A 20,047-nucleotide genomic window follows, 5' to 3' on the forward strand; every position below is an offset into this window, starting at 1 on the left:
TGAAAAATGAATAATGACTTATAACAGACAGAGTGTCTAAACCAAATGCTTAGATTGATTACATACATGCATTGAATTGTTTACTAAAATCAGGTCTAAATATCAAGCCTCAAAACCTCCCCAGATACATATATTTTATTATGAATTTTTTAAAAACTATAGATTCTGATTTCAAAAAAATACACCTGTGAATAACCTTTCAGAAAGCATATTTCAAAATAAAAGAAAAAATGTAATTAATGATCTGAAAAAACTTTCATGTCAACAAATTTCAGGAATTAAGAAAAAAAATATAGTCTCAAGTCTTACTTTCCTGGTATCTACGGATGCATTTCAGCATTATTTCAAAAAAGGTGAGAAAGCTGGTATTTAGTTCTCTCTGACATCAGAAGCTCCATGTTAAGTTCTCTCTGACATCAGAAGGTCCATTACAGACATGACAGTACTTGTATGGTTTACCATGCAACACAAAAAATGGATGGATAAATCAACCGCCTGTAAAATATGTCAGACTGACATCCACGCAGATTGAAGACCTCTTCTCCATACAGAACAATCATGGTGCGTGACAACGATACAAGCTTCTTCTCAAACCACGTCTCCCCATACACTCCAGATATACTCTGGAAGGAGCAAGAGCAGCAGTTTCTCAGTAACCGGGAATTACTTCACTGACAATGGCAATTCAGTTCTGCACTTGCAATGTCTGAACACACATCAACAAGTAGGGGGGGAAGCGGGAAGAGAATAAGAGATAGAAAATGAAGCTGCAAACAGGGGGTAAACTGCAGAAGGAGGTTCCACAGTGATGCACACTGATGTGCCATCCGATGGCATCAGGGGAATTAGAAACAGCAGATCAGAGGCACTCCCTGACACAAAGCTGCACAGAAGGGATGAGGGACATGACAGAGCTGTACAAAAAATAATGCATGAAAATCCCCAGAAGAACAGTATTTTTTCTTTTACTTTTTTTGATAACCTGCTCAGATGGTATTTAAAATAATAAAAAAAAAAATACTCATTGGATTCTCTCTAGCATGATACACTCCACCAGCACTACTTAATTAATCGAGCGTATTGTTCTTTTCTACAGTAGGATTTGCTTTGACCTTTCTCTTTGACTATTTCTTTTAAATTCTGCCCCTCTTTTTCATTAATGTTAGCGATCACAAAATATATCAAGGGTGACAGGCAGTAAACATTACTGGAGGCTGTTGCACTTGGACTGTGATGTGGATGGTCATCCGGAGGCGGGTGTTTGAGCTCCGAGTTAGAAGGTCACTCAAATACCCGTTCCTCCAAATATCAACACTTTTGGAAAAAAACCTCCAAGATCAAGATCTAACACCAAGAGTATTTCACAGTAATTTCTATTTCTATTCCAGCCACAGTAATGACACTTTCATTTCAGAGAACAAAAGCCATTAAACAGACTATATTATGAAAGGCAACAGTAGATGCTGGGGCTATGAAAGCTTGGGGAAAAACACCCTGTTCTCTAACACTGCAAGTACAGGTGAGAGACACGCAGAAGACGACAGAGAGTCTGAAAAAGCACAAAGAGATCTGATAACTAATCAGAGACAGAAACCCATCCGAGAGTCACAACTATCTTTGCAGGCTCTGAAAGACAGAATTAAATTGACTTAGTACTATATTCAAAAATTAATTTAATTAGCTGCCATTAAGCAGGATAAGTATGCAGTACCATGTTGCTCTGACAAGCTGTCTCCAGAAGGGTAAGTGGAAGGTAAAATCTTACTTTTCAGGATGAGATTACGGCTGTGCACTGGGACAGAAGGCAATGGCATGTCTGCTGAGGGCTGCTTAAAGTTAGTGCTGGACATTTCATCTCACACTATAAAAGGATGGTGCGTGATAGATGAGCCACAAGTGCGAGTTTCAGATTCTGCACATTTATTCATATGGCTGTGCAACTTCATCTCTTTCTGGTGTTGCCACTTACGTGAAGATGACAGCCTCAGTATAACCCTCTGCCAGGGGTTTTTTCTCCATTTTCTCTTAGTCAGAGCTGTCCCTGAAAGGACTAGAATACCCTCGGTGCAATTTATTTATTTTTGTTTTTAAGAGAGCATATCGGTCCTTAGCTGGAAAAACAAGGTCTGTGCAGGAGGTGGTTTCTATGCTAATCTGGCAGGCTGCCAGATCTGCTGGCTGCTGCGCACCTATCATGTTTTATGGGGTTACCCGTGGCACCTCTGCTCTGCTCCCAGCATCTACCAAAACTTCTGCCTTCTCTACATGGCATACAATCTACACATCACAGTGCAGCCTGCAAGCAGAGTGGCAGTGGTTGACAGAGAATAAAGTAGACTCAAACTATGGCCACAGTCTACAAGCAGATAGTGACAACTGAAGAATCGATGGTAAAACACAAAGGAAATCCAAACTAAGTGTTCCCCTGAGGAAGACTTGGAGGAAATAGAATAACACATTTCAAAGCAAGAGTCCCATGCATATGAGACTTCACAAGCCTCACCTTCTCATGCCTCCTTCTATTCAACGATAAATACAGTAGTGAGGAAAGGCATCTCACTGTCAGTGCTAGAAATTCTGCTTATTTGCAAAGCAGGCACTTGCATCCCAGGCTGTGATCAGGAAGCTATTGCTCACATCACTTATATTAATATATATCTCAGCCCTGTCACACCAGAACCAAGCCAGATTTACCAGGCAAGACAAAGTAGCTTTCACCATTCCATCAGCAAGTCATTAGGGAGGTGTTCCTCCATGACAGGACACAACTGCACAGTAATATAAGCTCTCAATTTAGGCTGGCAATGTCCTTCTCCCTGCCACGACTCCTCTCACCGGGACTGTCTTTAGGCTGCATGACCTTGTGTAGCAGTTCACAGATTTTAAGAGCAAGCACAACACACCATGTGCCCTTCTCTGGCACTACATTAATCACCCTACTTTAATGACTTCTACTGATAAACCACTCTGCGTACCTAACCATCCTTCCCAGTGGCTGCACCTAAAGTAATAAATCATATATGCCCTTTCCCATACTCTGCCACTCTGTAACCCTCTAGCAGAGACAAAGCCACTGAGAACAGCAGCTGACAATTAGGGGTTAAAACCTGCAGGGATCAAGAGATGCCAGTTTTACTAGCCATTTGATGGGTGGCCTTGAATCTCTCAGTCTATGTATTCTCATACTTAGAGAGAATAACTGCATTTCTTTTCAGCTACACTGAGAACCACAGATACTAGATACTACTCATTACTGGTATGTATCTACACCACCTATTACTATATATAACTACAGGTAAGAACTGCCTTAGACTAAACAAACAGCTACAAACAGAGAACATATGATTTTATAGTATTAATTCTTAATTATTTCACTCTTCCAGGAAACTCAGGTCCACAGCTGAGCACGAATAAAGACACAAGATCTCTATGATAAGAAAAGCAAAACAATGGCCTGACATGACCTAACGAAAGCACAGGATACTACCCCCCCAGGGTAGAAATCTCCTTATTCCAACACTTCCTTTCAAGTGCTCCCAATATGTTACTAGACAAAGAAACAAGAAATTCACTTTTGCAAGGCAGTAACATTTTTTAAAATAGCAGCATCTGACATTATTCCATAAATCTTTCCCAAAATCAATGTGCTTTATATCAGAAGGGACCTTTAAACTCCAGAACAAAACAAATTTAGGTTTGAATTACAACATAAAGATACATGCAATAAACTTTTAAGTATGTCAAAAGCTTCACTGAAAAAAGGTTTGCTGAAGGTTTAACATGGAGCTAAAAGGCTCACATGGCGTTGCAAGATTGACTTCTGTGCTGCTAAGCAATGTATGGTGCTGAGAGTTCCATCAACTCATAGGGCTTGAGAAACAGGCTGAGCTCTTAGCTGCCACAGATTTCATATCTGACCATGAAGGACATCTCACATCTGCCTCTGTTTTTGACCCCTGTGATAACATTTTTTTCCTCTGTTCATCTTTATCTATCAAATACTTACACTGCAAGTTCAATGTGTCTGAAGACTTAAAGACAAGGAGGCCTACATCTTCACTGAAACCTTTAGATGTTACCACAAGGAAAATAATAGTCACCATAATAAAAAATCATGTATATCACACAAATCCACCATTTTATCATTTTCACACAGCTTCCTATCCGGGAAGTATTCTTAAAGGAATAAACTCTGCCTTCCTCCCAAGATCTCTTTTGTAGCCTTGTTTCCTATGTAAAAAAAAAAACCTGCAATCACACGCTGTGTGTAATGTCACGCCTGTGTCTGTCTGTCTTCCCCTAATAACTTCTCTACAGACATTTAACAAAGAGGTAGCAATCTGAAAATTACTCAGTTGGAAGAAGCTCCTTCTGATTCCAGCTTGTGCTCAGACAAGAGACAGACTGCCAGCATCCACACTAAAGGAAAAATCTTCCACGTTGACTCATAAGACAACACAGGATCTGCAGGTAAAATAAATGTACAGAGATGCAAAACTGTGCTGAAACCTGAAGTTCACAACTACAGGTGCACCTGTATGGCTGAATAAAAAGTGGGAAAAAAAGCAAGTTTGAGCACTGCAGCACACTGCTCAATAGCTCACCTCCTGTGTGTTTTTGAACCACTCCAACCACCTCCTCACAAGCCAGGCCTGCTGTCAGGAGGGCCGCTGTAGCAGCAAGGATGTGACCAAGCCAGTACGACCTGGCTATCAGTTCAAGGGTCAGTCCTTCGCCTCCTTTTATACAGCAGCCCAAACACAGCAGGGACTGCATCCAAAAGACAGGCACTTACAGGAAGCTGGGGTTCATGATTTCTGCTGCATACGGAAAAATCTGAGGCATTTTCTAGGGCATCTCGTGGGGGCAGTACTGAAGCAGAAAACCAGGGGATGGGAAGGTTCTCAAATACACACATGTACCATTGCCTCACTAACCTTCCATCCTACCACTCTTCTACCTTTGACCTGAATTTGAATGTTGGTGCCGTAAGTCAAGATGTATAAAAGCACCAGCTGGGCGATATCCCCGCTAGAACTGTTTCTGGAGTTGAGCTTCGCTGCCCAGTGCACAGCTGCTCCAGACTGAGTGCCCAGCCCCCACCCCCCACCCCCCCATGGCCCCTGCCTGCTTTCATGTCCCTCCACACTGGGCACTCCCAAATAGTCTCCTCTGAGTCTCGTATTATTGCGACAAAAATCTGCTACTGCAGACATGGGTTTGTTCCTTACACATCCTAAACCCAGTACTCATTACACATTTAAAAATAGTAACCTGTGCATAATTCTAAATTTTGAACCTTTACATTCAGGGGACAAATCAATAGAGAGCACATGCAGTTTATTTCACAGAAGTATGCATCACCCAGAAAGAGCTGTGAAAACACTCACTGCTTTACAGTTCTCTACCCAAAAATGTTCAAGACTGAAATTCAGTAACAGAAAGGTCTGTGACTTTGAAAGTGTCAGTTAAATAGTGGACAACACACTACTGTACCAGAACTCCACAGGTATATTCATTATACCTTCCTCTTAGTGGTCTGCCTTAAGTCCTTTTCACCCACTGTTTCCACCAACACTTTATCTCGAGGTCTTCCACATCCCAGCAGCGTCACAACAGGAGTCTTACCAACTGCTTGTCTAAAACTGAACTACTCCTCCTTAATGTCCTGACAAAGGAAACCAGTGTTGCCCCCTGACCCAAACCTTTAAATTCAGGTGCTAATTATTCCCTCGCTGAAGTCTGAAATCTGTCAGTCATTCCCTGTGTGATACCCCCTTGCCCAAATCCTGTCCTCAAAATCTTTCTGTATCAGGAGAAACCTTCCATATCAGGACTTCCCTCTGAGTCATCACCTCCATTACCCAATCTCAGAAAGAAACATCTGTAAAATTGGGAATCTGTGAACAGACATCAATGGGATCCTCTTGGGCCACACACACTAATCTGTTAAGGATCAACTCCAGCCAAACGCTTCCACAGCAGGGACCTGCAGTTTCCAAGGGGATGGTTTCAAGATTCAAGTGAATCTTTGGAAATACTAAATTGTTGAAGGGAAAGCAGTAAGGGTTTAGGTAGTGGCAACTGAAATCCTGGTAAAATGAGCTGTTTAGCAGATCATTAACCGCACGTGGTGAAGGCTTTCGCTTTCTTCATACTGGGGAACAAATGAGTAAAACTGGTCAGCTGCTAGCAGACACTGCTCTAATATTGAGCATGAAACTTTACAGAGGATTGATAAGAAAACAGACAGGTGTCAGCACTGAATTTCCCATGAACAGAGGTCTGTGGCCTAGCTATCCAACCATCATGGGACGAGAAGTTTGAGTTTGTGACCTGTATCTCACTGGGAAAAGGCTACAAAGCTCCCATTGCCAGAGTGTCTCCCATGGAGTTTTCCAGGCATGACGCAGTGCAGTATTTGAATAATCCTGAAGCCCTCAATTAGAAGGTACTGCTTTGAAAATGGTGGGAGAAAAGCCAGGATGCTGTAACAGATGTAAATACACACACACAGGACACCCCTGAGTAGACATTACAGTTGCAAAGAAAAGGTTGTAAACCTGAAACAACACAATATTGTCTCTCCAGTTCTGTCACTATTGGCTGTTTCACCAAAATGTAACAACAAACCAAAAAAAATATAAACAAGACAGATGAACTTCGCTGCCCTGTGGAAAAGCAGTGTATCTGCCAAGAAGTATGCTTGTGCTACTGCCACTGCAACACAGAAAAGTGGGATCAGCAGCAGGTGAATTACAACCAGCAGCACTGGAATTACTACCTTATTTTGCTGTAAAAGTTAAAAGAAAAATTGCTGTATTTTGTTACACATCACAGATTATATTAAAACACATATAGACATTAATGATACCTCAAACATACTATCTGTATAATGAAAAATGTGACAAAACAACTTTTAATTTATTACTTATTCCCACATTTGATAAGAAAAAAAACATTGTATCAATTTATTTATTTTATACTACCAAAAGCATCTTATTTGAAACCAGTAATTTCTTTCCACTACCCTTTTGTAGCATTCTGCTTCTACTTTTGCACTCAGAGTTTCATCTGTTGGTGGGAGGAAAAAGATTTGAGCAGCTAGAAGTAAGTGCAACTACAAGAAATGTAGTTGAAAGACAGATGACAGCAGGATGGAACACGTAATCAGAATATTTTAGAAGTCTAAAATTTTTCTTTCTATTGATATAATATGGACAACAGATGGGTTTTTAAATGCAGCTCTTGGTACAACTTTGCATGTGAGAAGGAAAATAATTTGGAGTTCACGGGAACAGGAGCAGATTGTTCTGTGGATCCAGTTGGTGTCATTCTACAGCCTTAAACTCCCCTGCAAAATACTGTAAGCAGAACAGCAGGAGTCCCAAAATTCCCCACGCTGGCTCCAGCTCAATAAGTCATTTCTATTCAGAAAATATATAAGCATATACTTAACTTCAGGAGCACATGTAGGACACAGTAATTTCACTATGACTTGGGAATCTGCCCGAAATTAAAGTTTCGCTTAGGAATTTTGCTAATCAAGCACCGGATACATCTGGCAGGTATTCAAGGCCTTCGCTTTTCACTCGGTCTCTACATTACATTTTCTACCTGCCATCGCATCTTCTTTGTTTGCTAAGCAATGTGCTCACCAGTCTGGCCAAGATGGGCCTAGCTGCATGTAGGAGGTACCCAAGCAGCAAAGGACACGACAAGCAGAAAGGACTGCAAACACGCAGGACACCCTTCCGAGTAGGCCACAAGCATCACAGACAGCACAGAGAAATACAAGACAAGCAGTATCAAAAGCATTAAGTTTAATCGCTTTAACTACTTGAATTCTTCCTGTTTAAGTCTTAAACTAGGAAACGGAGGAAAAAAGACCAGTGAGGGAGTGAAGACAAGGCTGCTCACGGTCTGCCTTCTCTCGCCGGTGAGGTTCAGCCCTGACCACCGCAACCCGGGCAGGGCACCACGGTCCTGCGGCACAGCACGCTCCCAGCCACCAGACCACGGCTGTGAAAGACTACCAGCTCTGCGCACGTAGCAATGATGATTAACATTTTCTTCAGAAATGCCTGTCAGTGAAAAGTGCGCGTTGCTAACGAGTGGGTGTGGTAAAGGTTACACGTAGTATAAAACCAGCCCCATCCGCAGGTCTCCTCAACACTCCCACCACCGCCTCCCATTCCCCCACAGACATTTACAGAGCTCAGTCACAACATCCCGGATCAGGAGGGAAACAGAGCAACTACGCAACATCACCTGGCATAAACTGTGGGGACTTTTGGGCTGCCAGTGACAGCGAGCTGATTCACACCTCCCAAAGGTTTAGCGCAGGTGAGGCCGAGTGTCCCTGCAGGCACTCTGCTGGTTTAGGAAGCACTCGTGTCCCTTGTAGACCCCGAAACATTTTGTAGTGCTCCCAGCAGCTGTCTTAAGCCGTCGCTTTGGCAGTTACCCTTTGAACTGCCCGGGTACTTCAAAACACAACTTTCACAGTTGCATACAGCTTTACTCTTAAAACTGGCAGGTTCTGCATGTACCCACTCAACAGAAGTACCTCTTCCCTCTGCTCTGCAAAGCTGGTACTCACTCTAACACTCACTGCAATACAACGTCAATTATAAAAAAAAAATTTACAGATTTCCACCTTGAATTTTACCAGTTTGTTTGGGAGGAAATTTAACTCTTTCTTTTTCTAAACACAGCATTCAACAATTGGATCCAGGTCTATGCATTCTGCCCTTCGCTAATGCCTTAGCTGCTGACTGTACCTTAGCCAGGCTATTTTCGTTCTTTAGGAGACAGAACTGGACTCCAAAGCAGCGGGTACCCTGACTTCTGCAATGACCTGTATGACCTTTAACAGCATAAATACTATGAGCAGACGTGGTCATAGTAAATAGCACAACAACTGATCACTCTGAGAGTGGGCACTTAAAAACAGATACACAAATGAAAAAAAAAAAAATAAGGTTCAAATCCCACAGTTTTAGCACAAAACTCCTATTGGCTCCCTATGGACTGACAGCAGAACACAGCATCTGTCTACAGGATATCTCCATAAAATAAGGAAGTGGAACTGACATAAAGAGAATACTGCACAATAATGGTATTTTTATGCCTAAGTCATATTTATGAATATAATTCACATGAAAATCAGTAAGGTGTTGTGAATCTTACCCTAAACTCATGAACTGTGCAGCAGAACCAGGAACTGAACCTATGGGTATTAAGTTCCCGCCTAGCCTACTAGTCACTAGACCGTATTTCCTTAGGTAGAGAATAAAGTAAATATATCAAGTCAGCTGCGTACTGTTGAGCTTGTGTGACCACACATCACAGACAGTAAAATATGTCACCATAAATGACCTACTCCATACATATGACACTTCTAGTTTTGATGCAAAGTGTTCAAGTTCCAAGTGCAAACGCATGCAGTAAAAGCAGTTTTACAGGTGAAATAAAATATACATTGAAGCATGGAGTGTTATTCCAGTTTTCAAAGTATCTTTGAAAAATGGTTACACAAAATTGTCATTACCATTTTGAATCCACAAGAATGACACATCAGCGGAAACGAAAAAAATTTCTTTCTCACTAATGAAACCAGGCACCTTACTGCAGCACACTTGCAAGCAAAATGGACTTGCTGCAGAAGGAACTGAACTGGCATGACCACAACAAAGGATTTTAATCTACAAGCGCTGCACCGTGGAAAGCAACTGCTTGAGCAAGCATGCTCTATGCAGATAAACCAAATCTTTCATGCCGCACTTAGAAAAACAAATTCCATTCACAAAGCAGTCTCGCTCCAGACATCGCCAAAGTTTGGGAAGGTTCAAAGCCAGGGTCAGCTGAGGTAAAGAAAGACAGCACACACATTTTTGGATGGTGAAACAAGTTCTCTACAATACAGAAGGGTGTTGTATGGTATTGGTGCTTCCAAAAAAACGTACCATGGCAACACTGCTACGGTGTTGAATTCACCTTGGTAAGACTGGCAGCGCATTCAACCCACCCCCACCGCTAGTCTTGTCTACAATAACACAAAAGCTTTTACTTCTCATCCCCGCAAACAGCAGAGCCACCATGACTCATGATCCGTTGCTCCCAAAGCAACGGCACGTTCACAGGGGACAGGCTGTGGGGTAGCAGGACTGCAGCAAGCACAACTACAGGGGAACACTCTCAAATCCATTCCTGTGACAAGAAGCCAAGACCATGTAACCCACTCAGGTTATGCATTATATGAATTTCAGTATTACCTAGAGGCTGATTTCACACACACAATGGCTTTGGGGAGGCTACAAAATGTGTTTCAGCAACACAACCTGGAGAAAGCATGGCCACTGCACAGCTCTAAAGATTATACCATACACATAGTGTAACCAGAGTTGAGAAAGTAAGCCTGCAATAATGAGAAGATTTTATTAAAACTCTCCCATCTTAATCTATTCAGACTAAAATTTTGGTTTTATTAGTCTAACTGTACACTGTGTTTTTTTCTTGAAAAAATGCTTCAATCTGCTAAAAGAAGTCTTCTTGCAGATGGACTGGTAATGAAATACAAACAGAACATTAAATATGAAAAATAATGCACAGCATATTTTTCTCCTTTACTTATTTAATCTTAATTTGCACCTAGTCATTTTCACGCTGAGCATCTTATGTAGTTAAATAATTAGTGTAAATTAAATTTCACCTTTTTTTAACTGGCAGAAATGGTGAATCTGAGTTGGTAATTATTTCAAGTTTTGCTGCAATATGGGAACAACTCAATAACCTGAAGACACTTAAGGATTTGAACAACAAGACACATGGGCTTTTAACAAATCAAGGGGGACGTAACAATTGTGTATAGCAACCTGCAGGGCAAGAATCCCTCTCTGCGGAGCCTTATGACCAGGACTACTAACCTCTGAAGATCTATTCGAGGACCTCAGGATGTGAGAGTTTACTCCTGACCAAGCCATCACCTGCACACACACAGATACATCCCCTTCCTGCCCATGCATCAGTGACACTCGTGGCAATTACTGTCTTTCATCTGGCAGCCACATACTTGCCCTACTCTGCTCACTCAGATCACGCTTATTTCAACAGAAATTCCACCAGAAATAAAGGCCAGCCCATGATGGCGAGCAACCCTCGCTACTCACAGGCACTGAGCCCAGCTGAGCCCAGCTGTGCCCACCTGCCATGGCTCCAGCCTGTGCTCACACAGCCACAGCTCACACCCCGGCAGCCCTCAGGACACCCCTGTTCACACCCCAGCAAAGGTGCACAGGCTTTCACCGTAACACAATGCAGCAGGCAGCCACAACCCCCCTTGCAGCTATGCCCATCTCATAGGCTCTACAGAAACGTGGGGTGAACGCTCCCCATGGGCCCCACAGTGCTCCCACCTACCCCTGACCTTACAAGTCTCAGCTCTTAACAAAACCACAAGGACTTCTCATCAAAAAGAGTAAGGGAAATTCAAGTAAAGTACACTCAAACCCTCCTAAATAACCACATCAGAAAATTGAGCCCCTGCTACTATTGATAGTGTGCACAAATATTTCAACAATTTTATGACGTCCTTACATAACATTCATCTGCATTAAGAAAATTATGGAGTTGCAGAAAGAACATAACTTTAGTTAGCCAAAAACCACTACAGAGTCTGAAGTAAAGAGTACTGGAGATGATACAAATACAAGCATTTGTTGAACCCTGTATTTGGTTATCATCATGCAGATTCAGGAAAAGATCTTTCTCCACCTACAAGACCTTGGTGTCCTCACATGCCACTACGCAGACCCCCAGCTCCAAGCTTCTGCAGCTGTACCAGTAACACATGACGACACAGAACTAACTCAATCCAGTATAATAAATGAAAATTCTCCTGAACACTGAAATTTCTTGTAAGTTTTCATAAAAAAGCAAGTTCCTTCTGAAGGATGTTGCATGGACAGTCCAAAAGAAATCCTGCATTTGTTTGGAAAATAAGGACATACTGAGAGCAACACTGTCTACTTCCTTACAGTGCCTTTTTGACATCCCTTGGCCATGACCTGAATGGCCTCGTGTGAGAAAATACATGTTTCCGTCTGTGCTTGCTCATCTCCTCCTCTCCATGCTGCTATCAGAAACGGTGCTATAGCTACAGAAGCAGCTTACAGATGTAACTGTTTCTTATTATAACATCTCAGCTGTTGTCTGTACCAATGCATAATCTGCCACTGTGCACATATGGTAGTATATAAGAGATGACCATAAATATCAGCACTCATTTTTGAATATTTGTTGTTGGTAACAATAAAATCTCAAAATACAGCAGTTAATAGCCCTACGCCACAGACTACAGCTATTGAATTTATGCATGAAGGAAGGAAGAATACAGACTTTATTTGGTCAAAATGAGAGTGAGTAGGACAGTCTGAAGGGAAATTCGGGAGCAGTTTAAACCATTTCTTTCCAAGAAGTCATTATTCCCACTCCTTTCCTAAAGACCTGTTATCCTCACACTTTTATTTCCTAACATTATTTAATATTTGTATCCATGCCACTAAAGCAAAAAGTCATCCCAGGATTAACAACTCTGCATGACTTTGAAGATCAGGACTGAATAACAGCAATGAAAATTCTCAAGGAAATATTATTAAAGGAAGATTTAACTTAAAATCAATTGCTTTTATTCTAATTCATTCATATAATCTCTTGCTTCCCCTTTCCATAAGCTGGCTGTAAACTCTCTTGAGACAGAGGACTGTTGTATTGTATACATGCCTAATGACCCTATAGGGGCAGATTTAGAAGAAGAGATTTACATGACACTTTACAGGGGCAATCACAGCTCATCAAGTTATTCTCTTTTATATGTGAAGTCAGTCCCATTTAAGAGAATTTTCCCATTTATTATTCTACAGTGCTTTTTCAAAGGGAAAACAACAGGGGGGGTGGGGGGGGTGGGGGGGTGTGAGGAGTGAGGGGTGGAATTTGGCATGCATATATACAAAATCCTCCAAGGACTGCACATGCCTGAGCAAATTCACTCTTCTGTCTGTTAAACATTCCCAACCCAAGACTTTATTTTAAGACACATCCTCACAATGAATAGCTAGACCTTGTCTGTATGGCTGAGAGTATCGACACACAGTATTTATTTCAAAACCCAGTCATATCCTATTCCACAAAAGGTTGAGTGCCATTATTTCTTTGCCTATCTTGCTTTGCCCTGCGTACAAGCATCTTACCAGGCACGATTCACATTACATAACTCCAGCTTGTTAAAAACAAGTTATTTAGCTAGGTAGTGTGATAGATTAATGAAGTAAATCCAGAACTTGCTTCTTACAGAACACAGTCAAAAGCTGCTCCCCTGATAATATGCCTATGCAACATTAAACAAATGAATAAGCAACTGCACCAGCACTGTTTACATTCAAAGTTAATTAAATCTTTCAAATTCAAGATACTGTACTCTAGACTACTCAGTGCTTTTTCTCATGCCACAAGATGCAAAATCCCTAGTGCATATGCATTTTGAGAGTGACCCGCCCCCCCAAACCATTAGAGAATTACAGTTGAATATTGAATCAATTTCACTTGCAAGAACGCAGTATTGCTTTAATGTTTTGGATGACTTTGATGAGACGAAATTCTCCTCGAGTTAGCTGCAAAATGCTCATGTTTCTCAGATAACCGTTCCTACTCATGCCCCTGTTTTGGTTACGAAGTGTAAAAGCAGCAGCCGGAGAGGGTTAAACAGGTTTCCTGTCAATGCTCTCTGCAAGAAGCAAGCTTCTGTATTACAGCAAAGCAAAGAAATCTGTTCAGGCCCTGTATATTCAGCATTATTCAGCACTATTGGGACCACATTCCAGGATCCCTCAATGCCCACCTGACAGTGTGTCCTCTATATTATGCAAGTGATGTGGTCTCCCCAAGGCAAGTCATCACCTGACCATCCTGGTCTTTGCAGCTGAGCTGTATCCAGTGACATGCTCCCTGGAGCAAGCCATTGCCACATAACTGTATTCTCTTCTCAGTCACTTCTCCAGGTGGAAAAAAACCCCCATAAAAATCAAAATGCTCATATTTCTAGCATCACCACCACAGCAGAGCAATACAGAGGCGACTGGCTGCCCCGGAGAAGAGGCAGCAGCAATGGGGGCCCTGTGCGAGCACCGGCTGGCTGCCGAGCCCAGACCTGAAACTAGGTCTCAGCCTGCTCGACTGCAGGGGAAGGGAGAGAAAAAAAAATATTAAAAAAAAAAAAATTAAAAAGGCAGCACTTTCTCAGAGCAGGAAGAAGGGGAGGCCATGAGCGTTTCCTGTTGTGCAGCTGAAACAAGCAAAGACGTCATTACATTTACACTCCCTCAGGGTGTCAGCAGATTGAGGGCCAAAGTTCAGTCATTTCCAATGCACTGCAAGGAGGGAGGTTTTGGAGGAGAAACCAGCAGTGGCTTTATTGCTAACAGCGTTCTCTGCACTTGCATAGCAAAACAGCTAAGCAGCGTGTTACCAGGCTCAGCTGCAAAGGATTGTATGTGACTAGAAACAACATTTGCTCAGGAGCCATGCTGCTCTTGTTTTTCTTCTACAGCTTGTGTAAGAATATCACTACAATATAGAAATGCACAAAGCTCTCGCTACAGCCTATACTTCTCCAAGCATCTGGAAATCAAGTCTTACATATTTTTGGATCCCATTGAGTAGAACATGTTTTGTGAATGCATCTGGGGCACAAGCGGAGTGTAAAACTACAGGATTCCCTTGTCAGATATGGCTGACAATCCAGCAAAGTGAATACAGATGCTTCTTTCCAATTTCGTCCCTGCCTTTCTGAAGCAGATAAGGGCCCAGCTCAAGGAAAAAAGTAAAGTGGCAGTGGGAGTTCAGCATTTTGTCCATCTGACTCTAAGTAAATCATCAGTATATTTACCTGGCAAGTGTAGGGAGAACCTGGATTGCCACTCTACCCACCATGCTACCTTCTTAAGTTAAAAACTAGAAAGACTTTCTTAATGGAAAGCATCATTAGGAATGCAAATGAGACTACCCAGGAGGTTTCAGAGTCTCCACCCACTGGAAGCTCTAAAAAGCAATCTGAGCAACAATCCATAGGAAATGGTTTGGTTATAGCTGATCCTCCCCTGGAACAGAGGGATGCACGGGCTTACAGTACACTCTCACTCATGAGACACATTCTAGACCCATTTTAGTTAGTCTCTGAACAACATGTCAAAACACAGTGATAAATACAGTCAGTCCCAGCAACAACCTCTGGTGTCCAGGACACTAGACTTTTCCACTGTACACTGACTAAGACTGCTTGGGTAGCAGTGCTCTACTTGATAGATGCTGATTTTCAAATAGAGGGACTTAATTCAACAAAATTCAATTTAGAAGGTTACAAAGAGTTTGGAAAATGCTTTTCTGCATTTTCATCTCATACCGCCATCAGTAGTTGAAGAGTATTTTTGCCACGTTTCTGCAATAACCACCCTGTGGTCACACCGGGAACTGAAGCCAGCCTTTCAGCTCTAGTAATTCAGAGCTGAAACTAGGGATCCACGTTTGTATCCAGGACTCATAATAAATCATGTATTTCACGGGACATATGCAACACCACCGGCTTGCCAAAACTGCTCATTTTACTAAAAGAAGGTCAAAGATAGTATTTTTAATTATTTATAAACTAAACATTTTGGATATACTTTTAAAAACATGAACTAGTTTTGTTGTTTTCTACCCTTTCTTTTAGAGGTAAATTTTTCAAAGACAGCTTATCTTGAAGATTCACTGCCCAGTTACCATGAAGATACCTCTGCTGCCTCTTGTTCTGACATTAGCTTGAAGGCTTAATCCTGAAGGTTGTCAGTCTGGCACTAATCATCAGGACTCTTCAATATTAGAAAAGCAGACAAATGAGTCTTTGGTGTTGGCAACAATTTGCAGTACACAATACATAATCTGCGGGAGAAAATCAGATTCTAACTCTGCACCAAACTGAAGAAGCATTAACTTTACCAAAGACAGTTTGGATTGGCTCAATCGGAGTAAAGCAATCAGAATCTGCCTTTTAAAAATGTGGGCGCTGGATCAGAATCCAGCCCATATGATACACAGTGATGGGTGTAGGCCATGACAGTCTGAGAGAAAGAAAGTAGGAACAAAACCTTCAGAGTACTCTAAGAACGCTTCCATTGTGCACAGCATCCTAAACAGCATCTAAGCAAGCCATTCAGTTTTCTGAAATGTGACCATAAAGTACTACACCCATTCGGAATAAGCTTGGCCAATTATTTTTAGCACCACACCTTAAAACTAAAGAAATGCACCCACAATTTGGGTGCTTTTGACTGTACTGAGACAATTACCACATGGCACAACCATAGCATGCGGCCCAGATATGCAACCATTCAGCACCAGCACAGAGTATTGCAGTAGACATTTTTCATACATATATGGCTGCCTATTGCAATACAGTGCCTGTTAAAGAACAGAGAATATAAGGGACAGCAGTGTTTTCACACACCCATCCATGTCCTGAGAATTAATCTTCAAGTAGTTACATCTTACTGTTCTGTCAGTTGAAGATCGGTATTAAACCATCTCTGCCATGGTTTGAGGTGAGAAAGTACGTTCTCTGCAGTATGCTTTGCATCCAAATATGACCTCAATATGTTTAAAAGAGCTGTATCTGTTGTGTTGGTTTTATTCATTTAAAGTTCAAAATTTAAAGCAAAGGGACAGATGCAAACTGAACTGGCCTCACTGTCAGTACCCTTGGTATGCTGATGAAAACACGTGCTTTTCCACTCCAAAATAGAAGCTGGTTAACTACAAATACTTATGGAACACAACTCTTACACGCTAAAAGCTGGCTACCTACAAAATATTTAACACCTTTACAGATTCCCACAAACTCAGTTACACTTTTACCCTTTACAACACATCTGTGCAATACTTACAACAAAGCCTCTGTATCATATCACTTGGGAATCTAAACTACATACAAGATTTTTATAATTCTTTCAGTTCCATTTGAAGGAACATTTGAGAAATGTAAGTGGAAAAGCCATTATCTTGAGATTTTTTTGTTGAACTGTCTCATCACTAAGGGAAGTCTCTCAAGCAATCCTATGAACAGATAATTAAAATATCCTGTGACACTTATGGGGAAAATAAGGCAAATAAAGACTACAAGGTCCAAGCTGCCAAACACCTGATAACAGGTAATTATTTATCTTCAAAATATATGTGGCAGAAAACAGAAGGGGGAAGGGGGGGGGGCTTCTTTTTCACCATAAACCTAGTATCCAGCCTAAATGCAACAGTACACAAGAAGCAGCCTGAGAGACTGCCCACCACTGAAGGACACAATCCAACCACCAGTGAAGTCACAGCAATCAGAAATTCCTAGAGTGTTCTCCATCATCTGCCTTCTCATCTACCACACTCTGCTGCCCTGTTCTGTGCTCTCCTGCCCCCAGAGGGCTCTGCCTTCAGCATTGGTCTCCCTCCACGTACCTCAGGGGGTCTCCAAACATAAGGATGCACAACCTCCTGTTCAGAAGCTACTGGAAAAATGCCATGTTGCAAAGAGAAAAACACTACTACGATTATGTAGTAAGGATCGGGTTTAAGATGAAAACATAAACCTTCAATTTCAAATGGGATGATCCCATATATTGCAGATGTACACGAGTGTCTGTATAGTGTGAGAGTATATAGGCATGTATGGTGTATGTATGCATATGTACATACATGCACTCGTGTATGTGCATGTGTATGTAAGATAATGTATATGTTTGTATATATAATTATATGTATACACACACAAAATAAAAGTTAATATATGAAAGTTATTCGGCTAAGTGGAACCAAAACACGGTGATTTTAACTATCTTTTGTAAGTAATGACTTACGGAGATTCTTGGACAAGACACATTAAGTCCTGGAAGCTAAGCAGGGGAAAGGCAAGCCTTTATTTTGGGGCTTGCTCAAGTATTAATATTTCATTTCAAATGTCTAACCAAGGCAAAGCAGATCGGAAATTCATGTTTAGGAACCTGCAGTTTTCAACAATAGGTAACCTAATTTCAAGAAACCAAAAGCAATCACTAAAATATTTATTGAAATTGCTTTCATGGAAACAATGAGAAAACACTATAAAAATGTTAAAAATATTAAATCAGCTTGACTGCTTCTGTATCTCATGAATTCAACAAGAACCTAGGCAACAATAATATTTAGAATAAATATTTTTCTTATGGGAATAGCATTTTCACTCAAATTGACCAGATGATATCAATTAAAAAAACAAAGATTAGATACAGAAAGCACATCTACTGACTTAAAAATGAAACTGTACTCCAGTGAGTACAGAGCTTGTTTAAGACGACACTTGCTTTTCCTTTCAAAGATCTTCTTTCCTAGGCTTCTTTCCTTTACAGTATTTTGAACTAATTTCAATCCATACGATGAAAATCTGTTCACTAAAATTTCAGAAAGCAGACATTACTCAATGTAAAATACTGCACACATATAAAGAGATTAATATATCAAAGGCAAATCCAATACCGATTCCAAACTCTGCACTTATGCTATATGCCCACTTCAAAAAAAAAAAAAAAAGACTAACTGAAATAAATAATCATCAGTGATACAAAAATACAGTAACTTTCTACGCAATATACCATCTGTTCCAACAGAAAACCATGCTGCAGCAAGCCACAGGGGCTACAGAGACGAAAAGCCCTTGTAGAAGAGCCAAGCACTGTAATGAGCAGTTTCAGAAGCTGTGGAAAAGCATACCAGCCACCACAGTAAGGAGACAACCTGTAACACACTCAGTGGGAACTTGCCGTCCTGCAGGCTGGGGGGACCTGGGCTGCCACGATGTCCTGAGAGAGCTCCCAGGATCTTGCAAACCCAGGGTCAGAGGTTTACAGCGTACCAGTAAAGCCAAGCAGTGCTGAGGAGCAAGTGCCAGTTGTTTGAGATTCCTGTAAAAAGCCATGTCAAAACACCACAAAGTTTTGTCTCCAGAGTTACAGACACAGTAAACTGGATTTCCCCAACTACTCCTCCACAGATCACACCTCCACCAGTGCTGCTCCCTGCTCTTGTACTATGAATCTAGCATCTGCACACAGAAATAGTTTCTAGAACATGGGAATGAGCACCCTAGTATGCCTGCTACCCCTGAGGCTCATTAAAAATAAGAGTTGCTGTTGCATGCCAGATGCTTGCTCACTGTTGTGTGCCTTACAGCAAATAAAGTGCGAGCCTTCCAGCCACTCAGGCAAAAAGGCAGGCAGGAGAGACCCAGATCAAAGAAGTACTAAGGGGTGCTCTGTTATGGTTAGGAAGGCCAATTAAGGTGTGCATCCCTCTCCTTCCAGCTGGCAAAGTCTCATGTACTCAGCATTATGTAGTAAGAATTTACTTCTGCCACTTCTATTATTATTCATTAGGTGTGTGTTAAAAAAGCATCCTACCTTTCCAGCTTTTTGTTGCAATATCACACCAAATACAGGCTTCAGGGCAAGGTCTGAGTTCTTTAAACCATGCTTGTAAAAGCTTTGCTTTTGCTCTCTGTCACCATCCCCAGAACAAATGATGGCATCACAGAACCCTGGGCAATTAGGAGACCATACCTGGACTGGAGGGAATTCATGAGCCAACACATTATCACAGCTCTCATTAATAAAATAATAAACTGTGCAATTACAGTGGGTTGTACACATACCTCAGGGTATGCAGTAAGGCACAAATTTAGAAATGGAATGTTTCCAACAAGCAACAACTTAAACAGGCAAGGATCCTTATCAAACAATTATGTTACTCAAGAACTACTCCAATAACTGGCCCTTTTTGCCCAAGGTTATGCATTCTGAAACCATATCATAAGCTTTGGTTGACCTGGGCTTTTTCCTTTTCCTTTTTTGTTTGTGGTATTTAAAACAAGAAAATAGCTCATATCCCCTCCAATCAACCCATCAGGTGCAATTCTTTCAAAATTACATCTAAAAATGGG

The 20,047-nt window shown here is 41.4% G+C and overlaps 1 protein-coding gene across 1 annotated transcript in view; it reads right to left on the reverse strand.

Annotated features, from left to right (window-relative positions):
• HIVEP2 (HIVEP zinc finger 2) overlaps positions 1–14,164 on the reverse strand; it is a 126,908-nt gene extending 112,744 nt beyond the window's left edge. The window contains exon 1 of the mRNA XM_037390919.1: positions 13,898–14,164. The gene's annotated coding sequence lies outside the window, so the exon portion shown is untranslated. The remainder of the gene's footprint in view (positions 1–13,897) is intronic.
• Positions 14,165–20,047: the final 5,883 nt, after the last annotated feature.

Source organism: Falco rusticolus, chromosome 6 (genome assembly GCF_015220075.1).
Source record: "Falco rusticolus isolate bFalRus1 chromosome 6, bFalRus1.pri, whole genome shotgun sequence".
Classification (NCBI taxonomy): domain Eukaryota; kingdom Metazoa; phylum Chordata; class Aves; order Falconiformes; family Falconidae; genus Falco; species Falco rusticolus.